This window comes from Callionymus lyra, chromosome 14, assembly GCF_982586985.1.
Source record: "Callionymus lyra chromosome 14, fCalLyr1.hap1.1, whole genome shotgun sequence".
In the NCBI taxonomy this organism is placed as follows: Eukaryota; Metazoa; Chordata; class Actinopteri; order Syngnathiformes; family Callionymidae; genus Callionymus; species Callionymus lyra.
The window spans coordinates 1821352-1844626 of record NC_141831.1 but is presented as its reverse complement, the minus strand read 5'-3'; the positions used below and the strand labels follow the sequence as shown (position 1 = coordinate 1844626).

At 38.0% G+C, this 23275-nt stretch overlaps 1 protein-coding gene across 1 annotated transcript in view; it reads right to left on the bottom strand.

Annotated features, from left to right (window-relative positions):
* The window catches only part of ppm1e (protein phosphatase, Mg2+/Mn2+ dependent, 1E), a 35522-nt gene that overhangs the window by 11783 nt on the left and 464 nt on the right, over nt 1-23275 (bottom strand). The window lies entirely within an intron of this gene.

The following is a 23275-nucleotide window of genomic DNA, read 5'->3' as shown; positions in this document are numbered from 1 at the left end:
TTATAACCACCTGAGGATCCACACGCGTGTAGCCACAACATTATGACCACCTGAAGATCCACACGTGTGTAGCCACAACATTATGACCACCTGAGGATCCACACGCGTGTAGCTACAACATTATAACCACCTGAGGATCCACACGCGTGTAGCCACAACATTATGACCACCTGAAGATCCACACGCGTGTAGCCACAACATTATAACCACCTGAGGATCCACACGCGTGTAGCCACAACATTATGACCACCTGAAGATCCACACGTGTGTAGCCACAACATTATGACCACCTGAGGATCCACACGCGTGTAGCCACAACATTATGACCACCTGAAGATCCACACGCGTGTAGCTACAACATTATGACCACCTGAGGATCCACATGCGTGTAGCCACAACATTATGACCACCTGAGGATCCACACGCGTGTAGCCACAACATTATGACCACCTGAGGATCCACACGCGTGTAGCCACAACATTATGACCACCTGAAGATCCACACGCGTGTAGCCACAACATTATGACCACCTGAGGATCCACACGCGTGTAGCTACAACATTATGACCACCTGAGGATCCACACGTGTGTAGCCACAACATTATGACCACCTGAGGATCCACACGCATGTAGCCACAACATAATGACCACCTGAAGATCCACACGCGTGTAGCCACAACATTATGACCACCTGAGGATCCACACGCATGTAGCCACAACATTATGACCACCTGAAGATCCACACGCGTGTAGCCACAACATTATGACCACCTGAGGATCCACACACGTGTAGCCACAACATTATGACCACCTGAGGATCCACATGCGTGTAGCCACAACATTATGACCACCTGAGGATCCACACGCGTGTAGCCACAACATCATGACCACCTGAGGATCCACACGTGTGTAGCCACAACATTATGACCACCTGAGGATCCACACGCGTGTAGCCACAACATTATGACCACCTGAAGATCCACACGTGTGTAGCCACAACATTATGACCACCTGAGGATCCACACGCGTGTAGCCACAACATTATGACCACCTGAGGATCCACACGCGTGTAGCCACAACATTATGACCACCTGAGGATCCACACACGTGTAGCCACAACATTATGACCACCTGAGGACAATGGACAAAGACACAAACGTCGGATCAAACAATGCTTTGTTTCTCAGTCACTGGGACGCGACAACTATGACACACTTTGTGTTGTGTTGGTGAAAGAATGAACACTCGACACACACCAGTGTGTTCTTCCTGCTGGAGTGTGTCAGCATTTCTGGGCATGTGCGGACACGCTCGGATCAAACGCACAACTCTCTAGTTCAACGACGACACAAGAGAAACACAAGCAAAGAAAACATTTATACACTTGAATATTGTGTTATTTATTTCCATGGTACAGTATCATATTCAACAGTACTGCATCGACTACAAGTATTACTTTATTGAAATATAAACCATGAATGAACTATGATGAAAACAAAGTGTGTGTCAAATAAATGTAGTGAGTTTTTGAAGCTAATGTTTGGACTTTTGTGTTTTAAAACAAATGAAAGTAGTTACGACTTCGTCAAGAGTCAAGTACTGGACAATACTACACATATATACTTGTTACTACACTATAACAACACCAGAGTCAAGTACTCCACAATACTACACATATATACTTGTTACTACACTATCACAACACCAGAGTCAAGTACTGGACAATACTACACATATATACTTGTTACTACACTATGACAACACCAGAGTCAAGTACTGGACAATACTACACATATATACTTGTTACTACACTATCATAACACCAGAGTCAAGTACTGGACAATACTACACATATATCCTTGTTACTATACTATCACAACACCAGAGTCAAGTACTGGAAAATACTACACATATATACTTGTTACTACACTATCACAACACCAGAGTCAAGTACTGGACAATACTACACATATATACTTGTTACTACACTATCACAACACCAGAGTCAAGTACTGGACAATACTACACATATATACTTGTTACTACACTATCACAACACCAGAGTCAAGTACTGGACAATACTACACATATATCCTTGTTACTACACTATCACTACACCAGAGTCAAGTACTGGACAATACTACACATATATACTTGTTACTACACTATCACAACACCAGAGTCAAGTACTGGACAATACTACACATATATACTTGTTACTACACTATCACAACACCAGAGTCAAGTACTGGACAATACTACACATATATACTTGTTACTACACTATCACAACACCAAATCATTTCCTTCATACACAACAGTACAACTCTTCACTAAAGAAAGTTTTAATCCCAGAGTTTTTCAGAGAAGTTTGTCATATACTTTACTAATACTGTGTCGAATACATGTTTTCATGAGAAGATGCTAATCAAATTAGTATCTCCATGACAACAGGGCTCAGTTCAGTGAGTAGAACTCACAGGTTTCATCTTCATATCTCAGCAAATTTTCTCAAAGAGAAACATTTGCCAACTTGGCTGCGAACGAGCAGAAGAACTTGTTAATAATCAGAGGAAGAGAAACTGATCGTTCACGGTTTGAACCTTCAGAGCTGAAGAGAACTTTAGAAGAACCAGAGCTAAGAGAACGTTCAGAGGAACCAGAGCTAAGAGAACGTTCAGAGGAACCAGAGCTAAGAGAACGTTCAGAAGAACCAGAGCCGAAGAGAACGTTCAGAAGAACCAGAGCCGAAGAGAACGTTCAGAAGAACCAGAGCCGAAGAGAACGTTCAGAAGAACCAGAGCCGAAGAGAACGTTCAGAAGAACCAGAGCCGAAGAGAACGTTCAGAAGAACCAGAGCCGAAGAGAACGTTCAGAAGAACCAGAGCCGAAGAGAACGTTCAGAAGAACCAGAGCCGAAAAGAACTTTCAGAAGAACCAGAGCTGAGCGAACGTTCAGAAGAACCAGAGCTAAGCGAACGTTCAGAAGAACCAGAGCTAAGCGAACGTTCAGAAGAACCAGAGCTAAGAGAACGTTCAGAAGAACCAGAGCCGAAGAGAACGTTCAGAAGAACCAGAGCTGAAGAGAACGTTCAGAAGAACCAGAGCTAAGATAACGTTCAGAAGAACCAGAGCTGAAGAGAACGTTCAGAAGAACCAGAGCTAAGAGAACGTTCAGAAGAACCAGAGCTGAAGAGAACGTTCAGAAGAACCAGAGCTAAGAGAACGTTCAGAAGAACCAGAGCTGAAGAGAACGTTCAGAAGAACCAGAGCTAAGAGAACGTTCAGAAGAACCAGAGCTGAAGAGAACGTTCAGAAGAACCAGAGCTAAGAGAACGTACAGAAGAACCAGAGCTGAAGAGAACGTTCAGAAGAACCAGAGCTGAAGAGAACGTTCAGAAGAACCAGAGCTGAAGAGAACGTTCAGAAGAACCAGAGCTGAAGAGAACGTTCAGAAGAACCAGAGCTAAGAGAACGTACAGAAGAACCAGAGCTGAAGAGAACGTTCAGAAGAACCAGAGCTGAAGAGAACGTTCAGAAGAACCAGAGCTGAAGAGAACGTTCAGAAGAACCAGAGCTGAAGAGAACGTTCAGAAGAACCAGAGCTAAGCGAACGTTCAGAAGAACCAGAGCTAAGCGAACGTTCAGAAGAACCAGAGCTGAAGAGAACGTTCAGAAGAACCAGAGCTGAAGAGAACGTTCAGGAGAACCAGAGCTAAGAGAACGTTCAGAAGAACCAGAGCTGAAGAGAATGTCAGAAGAACCAGAGCTAAGAGAACGTACAGAAGAACCAGAGCTGAAGAGAACGTTCAGAAGAACCAGAGCTGAAGAGAACGTTCAGAAGAACCAGAGCTGAAGAGAACGTTCAGAAGAACCAGAGCTAAGAGAACGTTCAGAAGAACCAGAGCTGAAGAGAACGTACAGAAGAACCAGAGCGAGTAGTAGTTACACGTGTAGATGTGATATCAACATCGACAGATTTAAGGTCATGTACCACATGAAATCTTTTCTAGGTTATCAAATACAAACAATTAATACAAAAGTCGTTTTTTGAAATATGTTTTTAACTGTGCCTTATAGTCATAGAAATACTATAGAGTATTAAGTATTTCAAGCAAGACTACTTTTGTGTGTGATAACTACTGGAAGGGCTTTGTTGTAACAGGGTTTAATGTGTTTGAATGAAGAGAACGCTAGTGGTTACAAAGCTTAACCGTGTGTAACCAGTTACACGACGGTTACAAGCCTCCACTACACGTACTTATAGTACACGTCGACTCCTTCTATATGTACCGTATTAGTTTAGACCTGGAAGTACATTTCTGCAACTTCACGACAGGAAGAAAATGGACCAAATGAATGACCACATACAAGATGCTACAGTCGTTCTCTGCTCCTGGACTCCTTAGTCCAGAAACTGGGTTTCAAGGTCTTGCAGGTCTCGAATGTGAGCCGGACCACTTTACATTCAGCGCGACTGCAGACCCGTGACTCATCAGTGGAATTATTCACGGACGAGGAGGCGAGTCAGTCGCAGCAGGAGCTTCAGCAGGAGCTTCAGCAGGAGAAGGACCTTCTCAAGGTCGCGGCTCTTGAGAAACTGGGGTCTCACCAGAGGTGGATCTAGAGAGACCCTTGAGTCAGAGCCTCTCAGTGAATGAAAGAGTCTGAGAAAGACAGAAAATAAAGAGTTGACCTTTAAATGTTCTTCTTCAGAGACACTTTCATGAAGAACAGAACACGGAGGAGAAGAACCAACATCTTTCTTTCCTCATGTTTGGTTGATGGATCAACTCTTTGAACTGTGCGAACAGCTTTAACTGCTGCAGTGCATTATGGGACTTTTTACATGCATTGTTGTCCTGGTGCAGGGAGGTGGTCATAATCATGTGGTCATAATCATGTGGTCATAATGAGTTGGTCATAATCATGTGGTCAAAATCATGTGATTATAATCATGTAATCATAATCATGTGGTCATAATCATGTAATAATAATCATGTGATAATAATCATGTGATAATAATCATGTGATCATAATCATGTGGTCATAATCATGTAATAATAATCATGTGATAATAATCATGTGATCATAATCATGTGATCATAATCATGTGATCAGAATCATGTGATAATAATCATGTGATCATAATCATAATCATGTGATCATAATCATGTGGTCATAATCATAATCATGTGATCATAATCATAATCATGTGATCATAATCATGTGGTCATAATCATGTGATCATAATCATGTGATCATAATCATGTGGTCATAATCATAATCATGTGATCATAATCATGTGATCATAATCATGTGATCATAATCATGTGATCATAATCATGTGGTCATAATCATAATCATGTGATCATAATCATGTGATCATAATCATGTGATCATAATCATGTGATCATAATCATAATCATGTGGTCATAATCATGTGATCATAATCATAATCATGTGATCATAATCATAATCATGTGATCATAATCATGTGCTCCATTTGTTTCTTTGCATGACTTCACATGCGATGATGAATCTTACGCCTCGTCAACAACTGTGCTGTCCAGTCATAGCCCAAGAGCATGATGGGAAACTGTTGACTCACGAGCAGCGAGAGACGTCTGTGAACTAGAATCTACACTATCACAACAATACTACACACATATACTTGTTACTACACTATCACAACAATACTACACACATATACTTGTTACTACACTATCACAACAATACTACACACATATACTTGTTACTACACTATCACAACAATACTACACACATATACTTGTTACTACACTATCACAACAATACTACACATATATACTTGTTACTACACCATCACAACAATACTACACACATATACTTGTTACTACACTATCACAACAATACTACACATATATACTTGTTACTACACTATCACAACAATACTACACATATATACTTGTTACTACACTATCACAACAATACTACACACATATACTTGTTACTACACTATCACAACAATACTACACACATATACTTGTTACTACACTATCACAACAATACTACACACATATACTTGTTACTACACTATCACAACAATACTACACATATATACTTGTTACTACACTATCACAACAATACTACACACATATACTTGTTACTACACTATCACAACAATACTACACATATATACTTGTTACTACACTATCACAACAATACTACACATATATACTTGTTACTACACTATCACAACAATACTACACATATATACTTGTTACTACACTATCACAACAATACTACACACATATACTTGTTACTACACTATCACAACAATACTACACAGATATACTTGTTACTACACTATCACAACAATACTACACATATATACTTGTTACTACACTATCACAACAATACTACACACATATACTTGTTACTACACTATCACAACAATACTACACATATATACTTGTTACTACACTATCACAACAATACTACACATATATACTTGTTACTACACTATCACAACAATACTACACTTATATACTTGTTACTACACTATCACAACAATACTACACACATATACTTGTTACTACACTATCACAACAATACTACACACATATACTTGTTACTACACTATCACAACAATACTACACATATATACTTGTTACTACACTATCACAACAATACTACACATATATACTTGTTACTACACTATCACAACAATACTACACATATATACTTGTTACTACACTATCACAACAATATTACACACATACACTTGTTACTACACTATCACAACAATACTACACATATATACTTGTTACTACACTATTACAACAATACTACACATATATACTTGTTACTACACTATCACAACAATACTACACATATATACTTGTTACTACACTATTACAACAATACTACACATATATACTTGTTACTACACTATTACAACAATACTACACATATATACTTGTTACTACACTATCACAACAATACTACACATATATACTTGTTACTACACTATTACAACAATACTACACACATATACTTGTTACTACACTATCACAACAATACTACACACATATACTTGTTACTACACTATCACAACAATACTACACACATATACTTGTTACTACACTATCACAACAATACTACACATATATACTTGTTACTACACTATCACAACACCAGAGTCAAGTACTGGACAATACTACACATATATACTTGTTACTACACTATCACAACACCAGAGTCAAGTACTGGACAATACTACACATATATACTTGTTACTACACTATCACAACACCAGAGTCAAGTACTGGACAATACTACACATATATACTTGCTACTACACTATCACAACACCAGAGTCAAGTACTGGACAATACTACACATATATACTTGTTACTACACTATCACAACACCAGAGTCAATTACTGGACAATACTACACATATATACTTGTTACTACACTATCACAACACCAGAGTCAAGTACTGGACAATACTACACATATATCCTTGTTACTACACTATCACAACACCAGAGTCAAGTACTGGACAATACTACACATATATACTTGTTACTACACTATCACAACACCAGAGTCAAGTACTGGACAATACTACACATATATACTTGTTACTACACTATCACAACACCAGAGTCAAGTACTGGACAATACTACACATATATACTTGTTACTACACTATCACAACACCAGAGTCAAGTACTGGACAATACTACACATATATCCTTGTTACTACACTATCACAACACCAGAGTCAAGTACTGGACAATACTACACATATATACTTGCTACTACACTATCACAACACCAGAGTCAAGTACTGGACAATACTACACATATATACTTGCTACTACACTATCACAACACCAGAGTCAAGTACGATGACCAACCATTGATAAAGATGATAATACTTCTAGAGTGAAGTACAACCATTGATAAAGATGATAATACTTCTAGAGGGAAGTACAACCATTGATAAAGATGATGTTCAAACTTCTAAATGACCTTCAGTGTTCTTGAGAGAAACTGCAGCATCAAGAGCAGCTTCTCGACGTCTTGAGCTACTTAACCATGTTTCTCAGCAACTCTGGTGCAAATCATTGGTCGTCCTTGGATCTGAACGTGTGAAGCTGCTCAACAATCCAGAGCAGGAGCTGAAGCTGCCCTCCTGGTAATCCAGGGAGAGTCCGATTAAAGGATTAATGCGTCTCATTTTGAAGGCTGAGAGCTGGACCACGGCAGGACGAGGAGGAGGAGGAGAGGAGGAGAGGAGGAGGAAGAGGAGAGGAGGAGAGGAGGAGGAAGAGGAGAGGAGGGAGAGGAGGAGAGGAGGGAGAGGAGGAGAGGAGGGAGAGGAGGGAGAGGAGGAGGAAGAAGAGAGGAGGACGAGGAGGAGGAGGAGAGGAGGAGAGGAGGAGGAAGAGGAGAGGAGGGAGAGGAGGAGAGGAGGGAGAGGAGGAGAGGAGGAGGAAGAAGAGAGTAGGACGAGGAGGAGGACGAGGAGGAAGAAGAGAGGAGGAGGAAGACGAGGACGAGGAAAAGGAGGATGAGGAGGAAGAGGAGGACGAGGAGGACGAGGAGGAGGACAAGGAGGAGGAAGAAGAGGGAGAGGAGGAGGACGGAGAAGGAGGACGAGGAGGAAGAAGGGGAGGACGAGGAGGAAGAGGAGGACGAGGAGAGGAGGAGGAGGGGGAAGAACAGGAGAGGAGGAGGAAGAGGAGGAGGAGGGAGAGGAGGAGGAAGAGGGTGAGGAGTGGGGAGTGAGAGGAGGAGAAAGAAGAGGAAGGAGGAGGACAAAGTCGAAGAGGAAGAGGGTAAGGAGGGTGAGGAGGAGGGAGAGGAGGAAGAGGGTGAGGAGTGGGGAGTGAGAGGAGGAGGAGGAGGAAGAGGAGGAAGGGTGTTGCCAAAACAAAGGAGGGAGGAAGGAAACCCTGCTCACAGAAATTCCTCTACACTTGAGAACAGGGATCTGAAGGTCACAGAAGAGAGTCGAGGCCTCGATACGACGACGCTCTAGAAAATAGTCTTTCCCAGAAGAGATGTTTGTCTCTGAGGATCAAACCTCCTCAAACCTCCTGGAACTGATTACACAGTCAGAGATGCTGTGGAACCTTCTGTGGAGCTTTGACTCCATTATTCACAGCATGAGCTTCATGTAGATGTTTGTGCTCCAGACATGGTTAGTCATGGTTAGACATGGTTAGTCATGGTTAGTCATGGTTAGACATGGTTAGACATGGTTAGTCATGGTTAGACATGGTTAGTCATGGTTAGTCATGGTTAGTCATGGTTAGTCATGGTTAGTCATGGTTAGACATGGTTAGTCATGGTTAGTCATGGTTAGTCATGGTTAGTCATGGTTAGTCATGGTTAGACATGGTTAGACATGGTTAGTCATGGTTAGTCATGGTTAGACGTGGTTAGTCATGGTTAGTCATGGTTAGTCATGGTTAGTCATGGTTAGTCATGGTTAGTCATGGTTAGTCATGGTTAGACATGGTTAGTCATGGTTAGTCATGGTTAGACATGGTTAGTCATGGTTAGTCATGGTTATACATGGTTAGTCATGGTTAGTCATGGTTAGACATGGTTAGTCATGGTTAGTCATGGTTAGACATGGTTAGTCATGGTTAGACGTGGTTAGTCATGGTTAGTCATGGTTAGTCATGGTTAGTCATGGTTAGTCATGGTTAGTCATGGTTAGTCATGGTTAGCAGAGGTTTAACGAGTTACAACTAGAGTCCACGACCTTCAATTAACACACGACCTTCAACTTAAACAAGTCAACCATTAACTCGGTTTTACATGCACGTAAATAAAAGGTTGAATAAACACTGTAGCATCAACGACGTGGTGAAGAGCTGAGCCAAAAGACATGACTTTCATTTACCCATCAATCAATCAATCAATCAATCAAAAATATATTGATTTTTCTTCAACGTGTTTACAGAGAATCTGATGTGAATCAAAATCTAGTTTCAAAACTTGTTTTTAAAATAAGGTTTTGATTGATGTTGACAAAAAGAAGAAATAAAAATATATAGTAATTATAATTCTTCACGTATAAAACCTCATAGTCATTAAAACCAAATAAGTAAATGTATTTAATGAACAATATATAATTAACATGATTTAACCTTTAACTTTATTCATTTGAAAAAATAAACAGTTTGTGACCAGTGCAGCACTAGTTAGTTGGTTAGCAGCACTAGTTAGATGAGAATTCAGGTTGTGACCAGTGCAGCACTAGTCAGTTAGTTAGCAGCACTAGTTAGAAGAGCAGAATTCAGGTTGTGACCAGTGCAGCACTAGTCAGTTAGTTAGCAGCACTAGTTAGAGGAGCAGAATTCAGGTTGTGACCAGTTCAGCACTAGTCAGTTAGTTAGCAGCACTAGTTAGAGGAGCAGAATTCAGGTTGTGACCAGTGCAGCACTAGTCAGTTAGTTAGCAGCACTAGTTAGAAGAGCAGAATTCAGGTTGTGACCAGTTCAGCACTAGTCAGTTAGTTAGCAGCACTAGTTAGAGGAGCAGAATTCAGGTTGTGACCAGTGCAGCACTAGTCAGTTAGTTAGCAGCACTAGTTAGAGGAGCAGAATTCAGGTTGTGACCAGTGCAGCACTAGTCAGTTAGTTAGCAGCACTAGTTAGAGGAGCAGAATTCAGGTTGTGACCAGTGCAGCACTAGTCAGTTAGTTAGCAGCACTAGTTAGAGGAGCAGAATTCAGGTTGTGACCAGTGCAGCACTAGTCAGTTAGTTAGCAGCACTAGTTAGAAGAGCAGAATTCAGGTTGTGACCAGTGCAGCACTAGTCAGTTAGTTAGCAGCACTAGTTAGAAGAGCAGAATTCAGGTTGTGACCAGTGCAGCACTAGTCAGTTAGTTAGCAGCACTAGTTAGAGGAGCAGAATTCAGGTTGTGACCAGTGCAGCACTAGTTAGTTAGTTAGCAGCACTTGTTAGAAGAGCAGAATTCAGGTTGTGACCAGTGCAGCACTAGTCAGTTAGTTAGCAGCACTAGTTAGAGGAGCAGAATTCAGGTTGTGACCAGTGCAGCACTAGTCAGTTAGTTAGCAGCACTAGTTAGAAGAGCAGAATTCAGGTTGTGACCAGTGCAGCACTAGTCAGTTAGTTAGCAGCACTAGTTAGAAGAGCAGAATTCAGGTTGTGACCAGTGCAGCACTAGTCAGTTAGTTAGCAGCACTAGTTAGAGGAGCAGAATTCAGGTTGTGACCAGTGCAGCACTAGTCAGTTAGTTAGCAGCACTAGTTAGAAGAGCAGAATTCAGGTTGTGACCAGAGCAGCACTAGTTAGTTAGTTAGCAGCACTAATTAGAAGGGGAGAATTCAGGTTGTGACCAGTGCAGCACTAGTTAGAGGAACATAATTCAGGTTGTGACCAGTGCAGCACTAGTTAGTTAGATAGTTAGCAGCACTAGTTAGAGGAACATAATTCAGGTTGTGACCAGTGCAGCACTAGTTAGTTTGATAGTTAGCAGCACTAGTTAGAGGAACATAATTCAGGTCGTGACCAGTGCAGCACTAGTTAGTTAGATAGTTAGCAGCACTAGTTAGAGGAACATAATTCAGTTTGTGACCAGTGCAGCACTAGTTAGAGGAACATAATTCAGGTCGTGACCAGTGCAGCACTAGTTAGTTAGATAGTTAGCAGCACTAGTTAGAGGAACATAATTCAGGTTGTGACCAGTGCAGCACTAGTTAGAGGAACATAATTCAGGTCGTGACCAGTGCAGCACTAGTTAGTTAGATAGTTAGCAGCACTAGTTAGAGGAACATAATTCAGGTTGTGACCAGTGCAGCACTAGTTAGAGGAACATAATTCAGGTTGTGACCAGTGCAGCACTAGTTAGAGGAACATAATTCAGGTTGTGACCAGTGCAGCACTAGTTAGTTAGATAGTTAGCAGCACTAGTTAGAGGAACATAATTCAGGTTGTGACCAGTGCAGCACTAGTTAGAGGAGCAGAATCAAACTCATCCTGAGGAAGTGAAACTAGTTCAGAGAAAGGAGGGCAGTTCATTCTGAGACGGGTCACCAGGGACTGGTTGGTCTGATTCGTCTGCTCGACAGCGACACCATCATCCAGCGCTCCTGTGGCCTCGACCCGGACCGACACCTTGCTCTCCCTCCACACCTTGCTAGCCAGGCAGGGACTCGAGCCGTGACCTTTGCTGCTGTGATTGAACGAGGAAGAGCAACATATTGACCTTCAGGTCATCGTGCCGCTGAAGGCTGATGGTGAGGATTATTAAATGAAGAGCTTAAGGTACTTATATGAAGCACAATGTAATGTCGGTAACCTTTTCCACGTCTGTAAGCCTTGTCCTGTCATCAGTCACATAAATACATGTTTAAATACACATATTTGACACGTGTACTAGGATAAATACATGTTTAAATACACATATTTGACACGTGTACTAGGATAAATACATGTTTAAATACACATATTTGACACGTGTACTAGGATAAATGCATGTTTAAATACACATATTTGACACGTGAACTAGGATAAATACATGTTTAAATACACATATTTGACACGTGAACTAGGATAAATACATGTTTAAATACACATATTTGACACGTGAACTAGGATAAATACATGTTTAAATACAAATATTTGACACGTGAACTAGGATAAATACATGTTTAAATACACATATTTGACATGTGTAGTACAATAAATACATGTTTAAATACAAATATTTGACACGTGAACTAGGATAAATACATGTTTAAATACACATATTTGACACGTGAACTAGGATAAATACATGTTTAAATACACATATTTGACACGTGTACTAGGATAAATACATGTTTAAATACACATATTTGACACGTGTACTAGGATAAATGCATGTTTAAATACACATATTTGACACGTGTACTAGGATAAATACATGTTTAAATACACATATTTGACACGTGAACTAGGATAAATACATGTTTAAATACACATATTTGACACGTGAACTAGGATAAATACATGTTTAAATACAAATATTTGACACGTGAACTAGGATAAATACATGTTTAAATACACATATTTGACACGTGTACTAGGATAATTACATGTTTAAATACACATATTTGACACGTGTACTAGGATAAATACATGTTTAAATACACATATTTGACACGTGTACTAGGATAAATACATGTTTAAATACACATATTTGACACGTGTACTAGGATAAATACATGTTTAAATACACATATTTGACACGTGAACTAGGATAAATACATGTTTAAATACACATATTTGACACGTGTACTAGGATAAATACATGTTTAAATACACATATTTGACACGTGTACTAGGATAAATACATGTTTAAATACACATATTTGACACGTGTACTAGGATAAATACATGTTTAAATACACATATTTGACACGTGAACTAGGATAAATACATGTTTAAATACACATATTTGACACGTGAACTAGGATAAATACATGTTTAAATACACATATTTGACACGTGAACTAGGATAAATACATGTTTAAATACACATATTTGACACATGTACTAGGATAAATACATGTTTAAATACACATATTTGACACGTGTACTAGGATAAATACATGTTTAAATACACATATTTGACACGTGTACTAGGATAAATACATGTTTAAATACACATATTTGACACGTGTACTAGGATAAATACATGTTTAAATACACATATTTGACACGTGTACTAGGATAAATACATGTTTAAAAACACATATTTGACACGTGAACTAGGATAAATACATGTTTAAATACACATATTTGACACGTGTACTAGGATAAATACATGCTTAAATACACATATTTGATGACAATCCCTCATGAGTGTGTATCGTGGGAGGAAACCTCTCTGCTGTTGACATCTTTCCTTGATGAAGTAAAAGCTACTTTGTTGCATCATTATCATCATCAGATTCTCTTTCCCACTCAAGAGTAATTGTGACTTAATTACTTCCAGACGAGAGCGTTTATTCGAAACGATACTTTATTAGTCACAGCAGCTGAAGAATCGTTTCGTTCTCCGTCACATTTAATGGGTTGGAAAAGCTTTTTTGGTGAATGAAGGCGTAAAGAATGAATTAACAATAATTAATGTCAATATTAAGAGACATTTTTATCACATATTAATAATATTTCATATTAAAATAAGCTTCTATTCTTCATTTAATGACTCATTTAAAACTATACATATTTAAATTATGGAAATAATATAATATTAAATATATATACATATGTTAGACACTTGAATAGCACAATAATCACCAGCTAGATATACAAGTGACGTCTGATGTACTGCTGTCACTGTGGGTCTGACCCGGGGCCTCCTCCAGATCCACAGCCACTGACTCACTTCACACGAGAATAATATTATAATATAATCATATTTAGTTTCATTCCTAACATAACAAGACAAACGAAGATACTTCTTACGATGAACAACTATTACATAAGACGTGATGCAGCGTTACATAAGTACTACACTGACACGACACGAGTACTACAGTCACCGGGTACAACACCAGTTGTGTAATTAACGACAAGAGTATTCCTCACTACACACAGATACTAACACACCAGGATCTTCACACCAGCTATTATTAGATCTTCAACCCAGAGACAAACTAATGACACGTTGAGATGAATCACCAGAACCTGCATCCAGAAGCTCATGACACTACAGTAGACCTGAGGACACACACGCACACACACACACACGCACACACACGCACACGCACACACACGCACACACACGCACACGCACACACTGAAGTATTTAAATCAGGTCAAGAAACCGTTGATAAAAACTATTTTCCGGTTGATTTGGTTAAGCTTATTGAAGCTAACAGTTTAGCTTATGAGGCTAACAGTTTAGCTAATGGGGATAACCAAGCTTATGAAGCTAATAGTTTAGCTTATGAAGCTAACAGTTTAGCTTATGAGGCTAACTGTTTAGCTAATGGGGATAACCAAGCTTATGAAGCTAATAGTTTAGCTTATGAAGCTAACAGTTTAGCTTATGAGGCTAACTGTTTAGCTTATGAGGCTAACTTTTAAGCTTATGAGGCTAACTGTTTAGCTTATGAGGGTAACTTTTTAGTTTATGAGGCTAACGTTTAGTTTATAGAGCTAATGTTCAGCTTATGGAGCTAACAGTTTAGTTTATGAGGCTAACTTTTTAGCTTATGAGGCTAACGTTTAGCTAATGGGGATAACCAAGCTTATGAAGCTAATAGTTTAGCTTATGAAGCTAACAGTTTAGCTTATGAGGCTAACTTTTTAGCTTTCGAGGCTAACAGTTAAACTTATGAGGTTAACTTTTTAGCTTATGAGGTTAACATTAAGCTAATGATGATAACCACTTAGCTTATGAGGCTAAAGGTTTTTTTAAGCCAATAGTTTAGCTTATGAGGATGTCTGTAATCCATTATCCAGTATCCATTTATATTTCAAAATATTTTTCAATTCAATTGACTTTAAAGTTAATAAATCATAAAATGTAACAGCATAAAAAATGCTTAAATAAATATAAAAACAATGAACTCCAGCTGCGTCCGTTTTGTTCCATCATCTCCTGCCTTGACAGGAAGTGCCTGGAAGATCACTTCCTGTCTCCAGTGCACTACAGTGTGAACGTCATATAAAACTAAGTGTTCGACTGAATGAAGCAATATTTGCTCTCGTTGACTGAAGTTAACCCTTGAGGCTCGACTCAAAGTCGACTCTGACTCATTGTTGTTCAAAACTAGTTGCGACTCACTTGTGTTCGAGTCGAGGGTCGAGTCAACAAACGAGTCTTTGCCTCCAGCAAACACCTGGTTCTCCTGCTGGTCATAATGTTACGACACGACGGTGAACATCTCGCATCTGAATCCTCGCACAGGAGGAGAAAAGATCTGTTGCTACGACGACCGACGCTCAGAAGCGTTGATGAAAACCTTCAACATCCAGACAAACATCCAGGATGTGGGAGCAGAGCATCATGGGAGTCGTGCAGCAGCTATTTCAGTCGCTGACGTGTTTGTGGGTGACCTTGACAGAACCATGGAAGTAGGTGGACCTCGGGAAACAAGCTGCGTTTTTAAAGGTTTCTCAGCAGAAGAAACATCTGCGAGCGTTCAAGAATATAAACACTAAATTATATTTTATGATATTGTGTTCGTGAGTTTAATGCAACACAACAGGTATTTACACACTTATGTTTCTTTACATTAAACATTTTTCTATTGAACAATTCAGATATTTTTCAATATGCAATATATTTATTGCAGATGTTAAATTAAAGCAAATGTCTTTTCTATATATAGAAATATAATAATACAAATAAACCTTTTTGTCATTTTTGTTCAACATAATCATTTATTTTTATATCTTAAAATGTGTTAAATATCATTAACAGTGAGCATGTTAACATCAACGTGAGCATGTTAGCATCAACGTGAGCATGTTAACATCAACGTGAGCATGTTAGCATCAACGTGAGCATGTTAGCATCAACGTGAGCATGTTAGCAACAACATGGGAATGTTGGCAACAACGTGAGCATGTTAGCAACAACATGGGAATGTTGGCAACAACATGGGAATGTTGGCAACAACGTGGGAATGTTGGCAACAACGTGAGCATGATAGCAACAACGTGAGCATGTTAGCAACAATGTGAGCATGATAGCAACAACGTGAGCATGTTAGCAACACTGTGAGCATGTTAGCAACAACATGGGAATGTTGGCAACAACATGGGAATGTTGGCAACAACGTGAGCATGTTAGCAACAACATGGGAATGTTGGCAACAACATGGGAATGTTGGCAACAACGTGAGCATGTTAGCAACAACATGGGAATGTTGGCAACAACATGGGAATGTTGGCAACAACGTGAGCATGATAGCAACAACGTGAGCATGTTAGCAACAATGTGAGCATGATAGCAACAACGTGAGCATGTTAGCAACACTGTGAGCATGTTAGCAACAACATGGGAATGTTGGCAACAACATGGGAATGTTGGCAACAACGTGAGCATGTTAGCAAAAACATGGGAATGTTGGCAACAACATGAGCATGTTAGCAACAACATGGGAATGTTGGCAACAACATGGGAATGTTGGCAACAACGTGAGCATGATAGCAACAACGTGAGCATGTTAGCAACAATGTGAGCATGTTAGCATCAACGTGAGCATGTTAGCATTAACGTGAGCATGATAGCAACAACGTGAGCATGTTAGCATCAACGTGAGCATGTTAGCAACAACGTGAGCATGTTAGCATTAATGTGAGCATGCTAGCATCAACGTGAGCATGTTAGCAACAACGTGAGCATGTTAGCAAAAACGTGAACATTGTAGCATAGATATGAGCATGTTAGCATCAACGTTACCATGTTTTCATCAACATGAGCATGTTAGAATCAACGTGAGAATGTCAGCATCATTGGAGCATGTCAGCATCAACGTTACAATGTTAGCATCAACGTGAGCGTTTTAGCATAGACGTGAGCATGTTAGCATAAACGTGAGCATTTTAGCATCAACGTGACCATGTTAGCGTCAACGTTACCATGTTAGCATCAACGTTACCATGTTAGCATCAACGTTACCATGTTAGCATCAACGTTACCATGTTAGCATCAACGTTACCATCTTTGCATCAACGTTACCACGTGAGCATAGACGTGAGCAAGTTAGCAACAACGTTACCATGTTAGCATCAACGTGAGCATCAACGTGACCATGTTAGCATCAACGTTACCATGTCAGCATCAACGTTACCATGTTAGCATCAACGTTACCATGTCAGCATCAACGTTACCATGTTAGCATCAACGTTACCATGTCAGCATCAACGTTACCATGTTAGCATCAACGTTACCACTTAAGCATCAACCTTACCATGTCAGCATCAACGTTACCATGTTAGCATCAACGTTACCATCTTTGCATCAACGTTACCATGTTAGCATCAACGTTACCATGTTAGCATCAACGTTACCATCTTTGCATCAACGTTACCATGTTAGCATCAACGTTACCATCTTTGCATCAACGTTACCATCTTTGCATCAACGTTACCATCTTTGCATCAACGTTACCACGTGAGCATAGACGTGAGCAAGTTAGCATCAACGTTACCATGTTAGCATCAACGTGAGCATCAACGTGACCATGTTAGCATCAACGTTGCCATGTCAGCATCAACGTTACCATGTTAGCATCAACGTTACCATGTTAGCATCAATGTTACCATGTTAGCATCAACGTTACCATGTTAGCATCAACGTTACCATGTTAGCATCAAAGTTACCATGTTAGCATCAACGTTACCATGTCAGCATCAACGTTACCATGTCAGCATCAACGTTACCATGTTAGCATCAACGTGAGCAAGTTAGCATCAACGTGAGCATGTTAGCATCAACATTAGAATCGAGTCTCCGAGTCTAATTTTCAAAGTGTTCCAATAATAACTTCCTGAACGACCATCAAAGTAGACACAATGGAATGTTTTCTTCTAAGTGGATTTGTCCAGGATTGATTTCTACTGTGGACTGAAGGGAGGAACAGCAATCAAACCTCTAAACGTTCCAATCATCTGAAGCCATTAGTGTCTGGATGGGTTTCCAAAGATAAACTTCCACATGGAAACAAGAGGCTTCGTTTCCTATGAAGGACTTATTTATAATGTGGACGTGAAGCTGGAAAATGAGACGTTTATACAAGTCCAGGGTTTTCAGGATCAGAAGAAGTTTGATTTATATATATTTCTATATATATATATATATATATATATATATATATATAAATCAAACATTTGTTGAAACTTTATCAATAGGTTTTAGATTTTTATCAAAAAAGTATTTAATTCAATCGAAATATTTGCTTTGAATTAAACACATTAATTGAATTAAAACTGGATCAATCATGTGATCGTCTGTGTGTCTCATGATTGGATGAGAGTTTGATCAGCAGCTCTGAGCTCTGTTGGTTTGGTCTGGAGACTCTATTACAACAACATAGATATTGAATTTAAAAGACTATAAATAAATAAAATATTGAATTTATAAAAAATACTTTAGAATGAATGGAATATAATATCAAACTCCATATGTTAAAAAAATGTTTAATTTTTAAAATGTCATTCATTTTTATTTTCCTTTCAATACAGAAATATTTGATCAATCAAACCCAACAGGAGTCGAGTCAAACCGTCGACTCGTGTCCAGACGACTACTACCAGGTCAGAGATTACCTGCTGACCCGGTGCAGGTGTGGAGCCAAGTCTGTGAACTTTTGACACCTGGACCGAGATCCTGGGACCGGCTCAAGAGCATCAGGTGTGTGTGTGCGTGTGCGTGTGCGTGTGCGTGTGCGTGTGCGTGTGTGTTTCACCAGGTTAGCTACCAAGTTACCTAGTTACTACACCATCACTGTAGATGGTATCACCTGATTCTTGACGACACTCCTCGACCTCAGATCCTCGACCATCAACACGTGAGAATCGCTTCATTAAAGTCATCAATAAAACACACCTTGAATAAAACACACCTTGAATAAAACACACCTTGAATAAAACACACCTTGAATAAAACACACCTTGAATAAAACACACCTTGAATAAAACACACCTTGAATAAAACACACCTTGAATAAAACACACCTTGAATAAAACACACCTTGAATAAAACACACCTTGAATAAAACACACCTTGAAGACACGACACGATGACCTTCGACCTCCACGATCGACAGTCATCGAGTCGATGGTTGAAGGTTTGAAACCAACTACAGCGAGAGGAGAACCAGATCTCATGACCCTGTCGTGACCCCGGCGATGACACGTTACATTCTGTCAGTTTTCCTTCAGGGTTAAACCTTCGATCTCCAGCTGCTGATGATCAGACACGAGCGTTTGGACAGAAAACGACATGTTGTTGTTCATTTGATTCCGAACGGACGCTAACAAGGACACGTGAAGAGGCGGGAAACTGTTTTTAATTCAACTATTTATACGCTGGTTGTTGGTGCGAATCCTATGGAATCAATGACATCGAGATATTGAATGATTGGATTTTACTTTTTAAATGATGAAACATTTACATTTTTTTATTTTAAAGTTGTTGCTGTTTTTTTATTCATTTAACTCAATCATTTAAATAATTTGAATATTTATTATTAATTAAGTTTGATTTTCTAATAATTTAAATTACATTTTCATTCATAGTCTTTTAAATTCAACATAATAAATGTTGCTATAAAAGGAGCCTCAAGACGATACATACGTCGTCACATGATGGTTGAGAGTTTGATCAGTAGCTCTGAGCTCTGTTGGTTTAGTCTGGAGACTCGATTATACATTTATATTGTATTTAAAAGACTGTAAATTAAATGTATTTTTGAATAATAATATCAAACCTTACGTGTAAATACATTTTGAAAATAAATATAATTTTTCGATGCTTAAAAAGATTTTAAATGTGAAACTAAATCATGTTTATTCTGATAAACTTTCATAGAAACTAACAAACATCAGTCAAGTTAATAAATCATAAAAAGGTTATTAATGTATATTACAGAGTTATTAAATCATAAAAAGGTTATTAATGTATATTACAGAGTTATTAAATCATAAAAAGGTTATTAATGTATATTACAGAGTTATTAAATCATATAAAAGTTATTAATGTATATTACAGAGTTATTAAATCATAAGAAGTTATTAATGTATATTACAGAGTTATTAAATCATAAGAAGTTATTCATGTATATTACAGAGTTAATAAACCATAAGAAGTTATTAATGTATATTACAGAGTTAATAAATCATAAGAAGTTATTAATGTATATTACAGAGTTAATAAATCATAAGAAGTTATTCATGTATATTACAGTTATTAAATCATAAGAAGTTATTAATGTATATTACAGTTATTAAATCATAAGAAGTTATTCATGTATATTACAGAGTTATTAAATCATAAGAAGTTATTCATGTATATTACAGAGTTATTAAATCATAAGAAGTTATTAATGTATATTACAGAGTTATTAAATCATAAGAAGTTATTCATGTATATTACAGAGTTATTAAATCATAAGAAGTTATTCATGTATATTACAGAGTTATTAAATCATAAGTTATTAATGTATATTACAGAGTTATTAAATCATAAGAAGTTATTAATATATATTACAGAGTTATTAAATCATAAGAAGTTATTCATGTATATTACAGAGTTATTAAATCATAAGAAGTTATTCATGTATATTACAGAGTTATTAAATCATAAGAAGTTATTCATGTATATTACAGAGTTATTAAATCATAAGAAGTTATTAATATATATTACAGAGTTATTAAATCATAAGAAGTTATTCATGTATATTACAGAGTTATTAAATCATAAGAAGTTATTAATATATATTACAGAGTTATTAAATCATAAGAAGTTATTCATGTATATTACAGAGTTATTAAATCATAAGAAGTTATTCATGTATATTACAGAGTTATTAAATCATATAAAAGTTATTCATGTATATTACAGAGTTATTAAATCATATAAAAGTTATTCATGTATATTACAGATTACAGATATTAAATCCTATCTATTCTGATATATTTCAAAGACACTAACAAACAGTCCTGCACACCCGTCACTTGAGAACCTGCTCAAGGGTACAGAGTTGCTGGTTCTCTGCTCACTGTGACGTGGTGACGCCCACACATGCTCGCAGTCGTCGCCTCGAGACATGAAGCGTCTACTCTACGATGACGTGACGCGTCCCTGGGCTACTTCCTGCCCTACATCTCACTCCTGCTCGCTGCACCTATTTTGGATCAGAACCAGGCCAGGGATCCGATCTGGACCGGCTGCAGAACCAAGTGTTGTCTGGTGAGCAGCTGGATGTGAGCGTCTCTCAGAGACCATCGATCTGGAGGATAATAACCTGCAGGATATTTTTAGAAGATGAAGTGATGCTGAGCCTCCTGTGACTGTTACGCAAAACAAGGGGTTCACCGTCCACTGCTGGACCACAAGACATATAGATACACATGTTCAGGGGCAGTGAGAGCCAGAGGTCAAACCACCGTGACCCCTGCAGCCTCTCCATGAAGAGTGGAGACAACACAACATAACTAGTTGTACAATGAAGGTTCTAGATTTGACTAGTTGTAGAATTAAGATTTGAGGTTTAGCTAGTTTTACAATAAAGGTTTGAGATTTTACTAGTTTTACAATAAACGTGTAACTAGTAGTAGAATAAAGGTTGGAGACTTAACTAGTAGTACGATAAAATCGGAACCAGTAAAGAATCAAGGAAGCTTAACTAGTAGTACGATAAAATCGTAACCAGTAAAAAATAAGGGTTGGAGACTTAACTAGTTGTACACTAAAATCGTAACTAGTAGTAGAATAAAGGTTGGAGTCTTAACTAGTAGTACAATAAAATCGTAACCAGTAAAGAATCAAAGAGACTTAACTAGTTGTACATTAAATCGTAACTAGTAGTAGAAAAAAGAGACTTAACCATTTGTAGATTAAACAGTAACCAGTTAAGAATAAAGGTTAGAGACTTAACCATTTGTACATTAAATCCTTACTAGTAAAGAATAAAAGGTTAGAGACTTAACTAGTTGTACATTAAATCCTAACTTGTAAAGAATAAAGGTTAGAGACTTAACTTGTTGTACATTAAATCCTAACTTGTAAAGAATAAAGGTTAGAGACTTAACTAGTTGTACATTAAATCCTAACTTGTAAAGAATAAAGGTTAGAAACTTAACTTGTTGTACATTTAATCCTAACTAGTAAAGAATAAAGGTTAGAGACTTAACTAGTTGTACATTAAATCCTAACTTGTAAAGAATAAAGGTTAGAGACTTAACTAGTTGTACATTAAATCCTAACTTGTAAAGAATAAAGGTTAGAGACTTAACTAGTTGTACATTAAATCCTAACTTGTAAAGAATAAAGGTTAGAGACTTAACTAGTTGTACATTAAATCCTAACTTGTAAAGAATAAAGGTTAGAGACTTAACTAGTTGTACATTAAATCCTAACTTGTAAAGAATAAAGGTTAGAGACTTAACTAGTTGTACATTAAATCCTAACTAGTAAAGAATAAAGGTTAGAGACTTAACTAGTTGTACATTAAATCCTAACTTGTAAAGAATAAAGGTTAGAGACTTAACTAGTTGTACATTAAACCCTAACTAGT